Source organism: Petaurus breviceps, unplaced genomic scaffold (assembly GCF_028583685.1).
Source record: "Petaurus breviceps papuanus isolate PSGF00001 unplaced genomic scaffold, PetGlider_PUasm1.0 175, whole genome shotgun sequence".
Classification (NCBI taxonomy): Eukaryota; Metazoa; Chordata; class Mammalia; order Diprotodontia; family Petauridae; genus Petaurus; species Petaurus breviceps.
In genome coordinates, this window is record NW_027185764.1 from 34,918,312 (window position 1) to 34,926,772 (window position 8,461).

Here is an 8,461-nt window from a genome sequence, read left to right on the forward strand (position 1 = left end):
GGTGGAGATGAGAAAAAGATTTTTCTGTGATTCTGTCCTAAAATATATTGTTTGGTAGGTCTTTTCCTCTTGAAAAGTAATTTCTACACATCTTCTTTATTACATCTTGCTAAGAAGTCAGGTTACTTAATTTAAAAAAAAATCATAAAGTGAGTTTATCTAGGAATGAAGACATAATTGCATAATATATACATACACATGTGTGTGTCTCTATATGCATGCATGTATATATACATGTATGTAAATTTTGCTATTATGGGGTTTTAGCACGAATATTTTACTTATTTATTTAAGAATAAATTTATTTTTAACATTCATTAACATTTTTGAGTATTAGATTTTTTTCCTTCCCTGTTACCCCTCTCTCAACCATTGAAAAGACAAGAAATGTGACATCAGTTATGTATGTGAAATCACACAAAACACATTTTCAGACAAACTTGTTGCAAAAAATAAATAAGAAAAAAAATTAAAAAATTTGCACCCAGACTTCTTTCATTCTCTCTGGAGGTGGATAGCATTTTTTATAAATCTTTCAAAATTGTATTGAATCATTGCATTGATCAGAATAGTCAAGTTGCTCACAGTTCATCATTGTACAAATTTGCTGTTACTGAGTACAATGTTCTCCTGGTTCTGCTCATCTTACTCTACACCAGATCATATAAATCTTTCCAATATTTTTTTCTGAAACCATCCTGCTTCTCATTTCTAATAGCACAATAGTATTCTATCAGAATCATATACCACAACTTGTTCAACCATTCCCCAAATGAATAGTATCTCCTCAATTTCCAATTCTTTGCCAACGCATAAAATGAGCTCGTCTAAATATTTTGTACATACAGGTTATTTTCCTTTTTCTTGGATCTCTTTTGGATACAGAACTACTAGTGCTATTGCTGGGTCGAAGGGTATGCTCAGTTTATAGAATGGTTGGACCAGTTCACAGGTCCACCAACAATGTATCAGTTTCCAGATTTTTCCTCATTTCCTCCAATTTGCTGTTTTCCTTTTCTGTCATGTTAGCCAATCTGATAGGTGTGAGATGGTACCTCAGAGTTGTTCTAACTTTCATTTCTCTAATCAGTAGTGATTTAGAGCATTTTTTTTTGTGACTACAGATAACTTTGATTTCTTTTTCTGAAAACTTCCGTTCATATTCTTTGATCATTTATCAATTGGGGAATGAATTATATATATATATATATATATATATTTTATCAATTTGATGCAGTTCCATATGTATTTGAGAAATGATGCCTTTATCAGAGAAACTTGATGTAATTCTCCTCTGCCCCATCCAGTTTTTTGTTTTCTAATTTTGGCTGCTTTGGTTTTGTTTGAGCAAAACCTTTTTGATTTCATGTAATCAAAACTATCCATTTTACTTCCTGTGATTCTCTCTGTCTCCTGTTTAACCATAAATTCTTACCTTTTTCATATACCTGCCAGGTAAAATTTTCCATGCACTCCTAATTTGTTTATGATAATTGTTCTTTATGTCTAAGTCATATACCCATTTTGAAATGTTAATCTATACCTAGCTTTTGCCAAACCAATTTCTAGTCATCGCAGCAATTTTTGTCGAAGAATGAGTTCTTGTCCCAAAAGTGTGCGTCTTTGCATTTATCAAACACTAGATTACTATGGTCATTTACTGCTGTGTATTATGTGCCTAAGCTATTCTATTGATCCACCATTCTATTTCTTAGTACCAGATTGTTTTGATGATTACTGCTTTGTAATACAACTTGAGATCTGGTAGTACTAGGCTACTTTCCTTTATATTTTTGGTAGTTTGCTTGGTAGGACAATGGATAAGTAAATTAATTTAGGTAGAATTATCATTTTAATTATGTTGGGTCAACTTACCAGTCAGCAATTAATATTTCTTTAATTGTTTAGATCTGTCTTTATTTGTTTAAAAAATATTTTGTGATTGTCTTCATATAGTTCCTGGGTTTGTCTTGGCAGGTAGATTCCTAAGTATTATATATTGTCTGCAGTTATTTTGAATGAAATTTCTCTTCTTATGTATTCCTGTGGGACTTTGTTCATAATATGTAGAAATGCTGATGAATTACATGTGTTTATTTTATGCCTTGCAACTGCACTAAAATTGTTCATTGTTTTAACTAGTGTTTTTGTTGATTCTCTAAGTACACCATCATATTATTTTGCAAAGAACAACAATTCCATTTCCTATTGCCCATTCTAATTCTTTCAATTTCTTTTTCTTATCTTAATGCTATAACTATCATTTCTAGTAAAATATTGAACACACATGATGATAATAAGAATTCTTCCTTCAGGTTTAGAAATATATATATATATATGTTATATATATATCTCTTTATATGAGGGTATGCGGGCATATGAATACATATGTGAATGTGTGTATATATGTTTACAGGTATACATAGATAGAGGGCACGGGACCAATTTAACAGGAAGGGATGATACTTAAAAGGTGAAATTAAGAGGTGAGAGGAATATAATGAGAGGAGATGGGGAGAGACAGAGTGGGGCAACTATCTCATACAGAAGAGGCAAGGGAAAATGGTTACAATGGAGGGGAAGAATAGGAAGGCAAAAGGGAATGGGTCAACCTTATTCCTATTGAATCTGGCTTGAGGAGGGAGGGAAATACACACTAAATAGGGGATCTCACCCTCCAGGAGAATAGGGGGGGAAGGGGATGTGAGGGGGGATGATGGAAGGGAGGGCAGTCTGGGGGGGAGGGAAGTTGGAAGCACCCACTTTTGAAAAGGGACAGGATCAAAGTAGAGAATAGAACAAGTGGGATGTGGGATAGGAGGGAGGGAAATATAGTCATTCTTCTACAATACATCTACTATGTTATTGTTTTGCATTAGCCGCACATGTACAACCTATACTGAACTGCTTGTCTCCCCAGTGGGGGTGGGTGACGGGGGGGGAAGGGAATGAATCTGGAATTGAAAGTTTTAAAATCAAATATTCAAATATATATATAAAACAAATAATAATTCTTCCTTCACCCGTGATCTTACTACTGGGGAGGCTTCTAGCCTATTATTCCCTTTATAAATAATTTTTGATATTTATTTTAGACAGATATTATCTATCATTTTTAGGAAAGCTCCATTTATTCCCATGCTTGACAGTGTTTTTTAAAATAGTTATGAGTGTTATCATTTGTCCAAGGCTTTTTTTCGGCATCTGTTGAGATAATCATATGATTTTTGTTAGTTTGTTATTGGTATAGTCAATTATGCTTATGGTTTTCTAATATTGAATATGCCCTGCAATTCTGGTATAAATCCCACTGGGAAAAGTTTGTGATATATTGCTCTACTCTTCTTTCTACTATTTTATTTAAAATTTTTGCATGAATATTAATCAGGGAAATTGGTCTGTAGTTTTCTTTCTCTGCTAGTGCTCTTCCTGGTTTAGTTATCAGCACCATACCTGTGTCATAAAAATCATTTGGAAGGATTTCTTCTTTGCCTATTTCCCCAAATTGCTTATGCAGATTTGTTAATTAATTAATTGTACTTTAAATGCTTGGTAGAATTCACTTGTGAATCCATCTGGTCCTGGGCATTTTTTCCTAGGGAGTTCACTGATCACTTTTTCAATTTCTTTTTCTAAGATAGGATTATTGACTACAACCTTTGCTTGGCTCTGCCATTCCAGAATTTGATTTGAGGTATTACTTTATTTATTTATTCATTCATTCATTCATTCATTCATTTATTTATTCATTCATTTTTAAAGCAATCGGGGTTAAGTAACTTGCTCAAGGTTACACGGCCAGTTACTTCTGGGTGTGGTGCTAAGTATCTGAGCCCAGATTCGATCCCCAGGTCATCCCGACACTGGGGCCAGTGCTCTTACTCACTGTGCTACCTGGCAGCCCCTGAGGTATTACTTTAAAGTTGTTTGGAAGGGAATATTAAGAAAGTTTATCTGAGTTCTTGCTTCTAATCTTGGCTCTGCCTCTACTACTTTACCTACTCTTAAATATTGCAGCTACTCAGCTACTTAAATTATATAGATGCACACACATACACACACATAGCCTATTGATTTGGTTGTTTTTTTGTTTTTGAAAGAATAAATAATTTTTTTGTTTTTCATAAAGTTATGCTTTTAAACTTTCAGATGCACTGGTGTTAGTGTTGGACAGTATTTTCTGGGAAGACCATTATAAATGTTATTTAGTGAAAATCAAAAGATACAAAAAACGTGAAATGGGAGGAATGGAGGGAGGGGTAGAGGCAGAGAGATAGAAAGACAGAGTGACAGGGAAAGAGAGACAGAGTTTAATTTTTATGTATGCTTTTCTTTTATTTCAATGGAGTCTAGAGTGAAGTATATTTATAAGAGTTATCTATTTTTTGTTGTTTTCAAAGTTTGTAGTCATGTTTACAGAGTGTATTATGTATAGAATTATGTGTAATATAGGCTTGCTTTCAAGATAATCTGTTTCTCTAATAATGAATCAAAGACCATCTTGTTGCCTCTCCTCGTTCCTGCTGCCAGATGACAGATAAAGCTGGAAAGATAAATATTGCTGCCTAAAAGCAGTCTGGCATTATAGATGGAGAGATGTTCTTATAGTAAGCAAGACCAGGGTTCAGTTTCTGCCTATGGTACAAATTGATTTTTATGCCTTTGGGTGAATCCCTTTAACTCTTAAGATCACAAAAAGGTAAGGAAAATGCTCTTTTATATATGTAGAGGAAGTTCCTTACTGGGAGCCTCTGACACTGATGAAATCAGAGTCAGTCAAAATAAAAATAAAAACCAAATAAAACAAATTGTAGATAAACACAAGGAATCATTGTGGTATAGTGAGCAGAACATTGGTCTTGGAGCCAGAGTGCCTGGATGCTGATCTTTGCTGGATCACATGCAAACCTAAACTAAAAACCTAAATTCTATAAAAATAACAGACATTTACTTAGTGCTTTAAGAACTTCATATGCATTTTCTTCTTTGAGCTTCAGGACAACCCAGCGAGGTAGGCAGTCCAATTGTTATTATTTCCATCTGATAGAAGAGGACACTGAAGCTAAGAGGGACAAGGTGTCTTGTTCAAGGTCATACAGGTGGCAAGTATTATCAAGGTGACTCTGAAGCAGATTTTGATTTCAAGTCCAGAGCTCCATCCATTACACTAGTAACTCTCAAACATTTTGCTCTCAAGACCCATTTATGTTCTGACAATTATTGAGGACCCATTCTCCAAGTGATCTAGTTCATTTAAGTTATATTTGTTGTTATTTATCATTTTAGAAATGAAGACATCTAAATATTATTATGGATACAGTTTTGACCTTGCAAATTAAAGGGGAGTGCCTGGACCACACTTTTAGTACTACATAGCACTGCTTCTGACCATTGGTATACAAATATGCAAAATAAGGAATAAAATTTGCTTTATGTACCTCACAGGGTTATTCTAAAACCAATATTACATACTCATACTTATTAATATATAACTTTGAAGCTCTATATAAATGTAAGTTGTTATTGTTAAACCATCATATGATATTTACATAGGGAGGATAGGGCCTGCTTATTTTGTATTTTCAATGAAAATAAACTGCTAATTAAGGTGCTTGTATTTTCTGCAACAAGAAGGATATATTTTCAGTTTGGGAGATAACCTCTTGACCATAACAGACATTAGTTACAAAATTGTATAGGCCTTAATTTTTGGCCTTTAAAAATTTAAGAATGGGGTAGACACTAGTCATGGGTAGATGGATAACCTAAATTCAATCTTTCCTGAAAGCTGGGGAATGGTATCTCTTTATTAACTCAAAGAAGTGTAAGAACCTTTTGAATAAATTCTGTTTTTTTAAATGTAAAATTGACATGGAATTGACTCTACATCAAGTTACAGGATTTTTATTGATCCTGTAATTAGAAATACTCTGCATTAATTAGGTGACTTGTTCTATCAATTAAAAGTCCACCAGACAATAAAGTGGGAAATACTACCTGTTTGTTTTCCCTGAAGCCAGTTTATTGACTTTTTTCTTCAGAAATCAATCTTTTATTTTCCAAAACATCACACATTAGTTATGTTCCTCATCATGGCCAACTATATGTGAACCTTTAAAAAGTGACCTCAAGAACTTAAAATAATGTGGAGCATTCTTTTCCTCAAGATTGTAAAAAAAGGTTTGTAAAGGAAAAACAAATTCTCACTCTCTATGACTCCTGTGGTCCACAGGATCCATTATTTTTGCCTCTCCTTTCTTATGTGTAATTAATTTTGATGGATGTTCTGAAGAGCCCATGCTCCATTTACTTGATTTCTCTATAGAACAGCCCATTGGCTTTGTCCTCAAATATCACCATATTGTGAAATCTTGTACTTAAGCCTCTTCTTCCACAGAATTAATGACATCAGGTAATTGATGTATTTTGACCTATATCAGCTGTTGACCCAATTGTAGATTATTTCTATTCATCTAGCCATGTGAAGTTCAACACTGTGCCCAGTTATCAGTTACCTAAATGAATGTGATGTCACTTAGTTCTGATGTGTTAATTTTGAGGACAGCAGAAGTTCCATAGACTGAATAAAATGAGCAGTCAATGTGAAGAACCATTTTTTGTGTTAGCAGTGATCTCTCAATGTTTCTAGAGGGCTATAACTGAAGATTTGTTTTCCTATATCTTTTCAAGGCTGAATTGCTGGTGAAGAGTATGCTGAAAGTGAGCTTAAATAGCATGGGTCTTAATCAATCAGTCTTGACGTGGAATGGAAGGGGGTGGGGGAATGTTGATTTGGAAGTCAGAGATAACTATAAAAATCCAGTGTGCCATATCTTATTGCAGATCTAAAGTTTTCTTTTGGCAAGAAGCCACAACATTAGAGGGATTATGATGGCTGTGATATTCAAGGTAGAAGAACTGAAACTTCTAAGATTTCATATTAATTTTTCTAGTCCATGCTCCATCTGTGACATTGATTCTGTGATCTTGGCAGGGAACTTCACCTCTTTGTTCTCTGGTCAATCCTGTAAAACTACAATTTGCAGAAAAGGGGTCAGTCTGCACTGGGACAAGGAGTTATTCACTGGGAGCTCCCACTACCAATGAAACCAGAAGTCCAGTCCTTGTGTTTATAATATTTCTAGTATCTTGTAATAAGCAGATGTTAAGTAATGATAGGTGAATAACTATTTACCTACCTTAAAATGGATTATGATAAGATGAAATTTTTGAAAAGAAGAGATGGATTAGAATTTTTTAGGAGTAAAATTGATTTTTGTAATAGGGATAATTTTTAGATTGGCATTTAACTTCTCAATGATAAAACTGGTGACAGCTGGGTTCCTGTTCTCCCTTATATTTGTTAAAGGTGTGTCCTCATCTATAATTTGAAAATGGGTCACTTGGTAAAAATGAGCTGTAGTTCACATACTCTAGAAGTTTATAGTGCAGGACAGAAAATAGTGGTAAACTTACAATTCAACAAGCGATATATAGCTAACTGTAGCTCCTTGGTCTACTAAAGTCTCACTTTCAAATTTTGATTGATATCACCTATTTTGCTGAAGGGTTTTTCCTTCTTTTAGTAACTAGTGTTTTCTTTTTTTTCTTTCATATTTTTATTAGTTACATATACGAATTTTTAACATTTGCTTTTGAAAATTTTGAGTCCAAATTTCCTCTCTATATCTCCTCCACCCTCGTTGAGAGAGCAAGCAATTTGATATGGACTATATATACATACATACACATATATATATAATATGTGTATGTATATACATATCTATGCAGTCATGAAAAAACACAATTTCATATGAGTCATATTTCTAAAGAAAACACAGACCAAAAACAAAAACACCCCTCCCCCAAAGAAAATAAGGTAAAACATTTTCTTGTTTTGATATGCATTCAGACTCCATTGGTTCTTTATCTGGAGGTGGATAAAATTTTTCATCATAAGTCCTTCAAAATCATGGTATTGCTCAAAATAGCTAAGTCATTTTCAGTTGATCATTGTTCAATATTTCTGTTACTGTGTATGATCGTCTGTTGGTTCTGCTCTCTTTACTTTGCATCAATACATAGAATTCTTTCCAGGTTTTTTTTCCCTGAAATCATTCTGCTCATTATTACTTTTTTTTTTTAGCACAACTTATCTAGTCATTACTCCATTGATTGGCATCCCCTCAATTTCTAATTCTTCACCACTGCAAAAGAACTGCTGTAAATATAGGTCCTTTTCTTTTTATCTCTCTGGGATAAAACCTAGAAGTGGTATTGCTGAGCCAAAGGATAAGCACAGTTTTATAGTTCCCAATTGCTCTCCAGAATGGTTGGATTAATTCACCGTTTCACCAATAGTGCATTAGTGTTCCAATTTTTCCCATCCCCCCCAACATTCATCATAGCTAGTACTTTCAAAACGAAAACAAACCCCCCGAACCTTTGTATCTGTTTATAT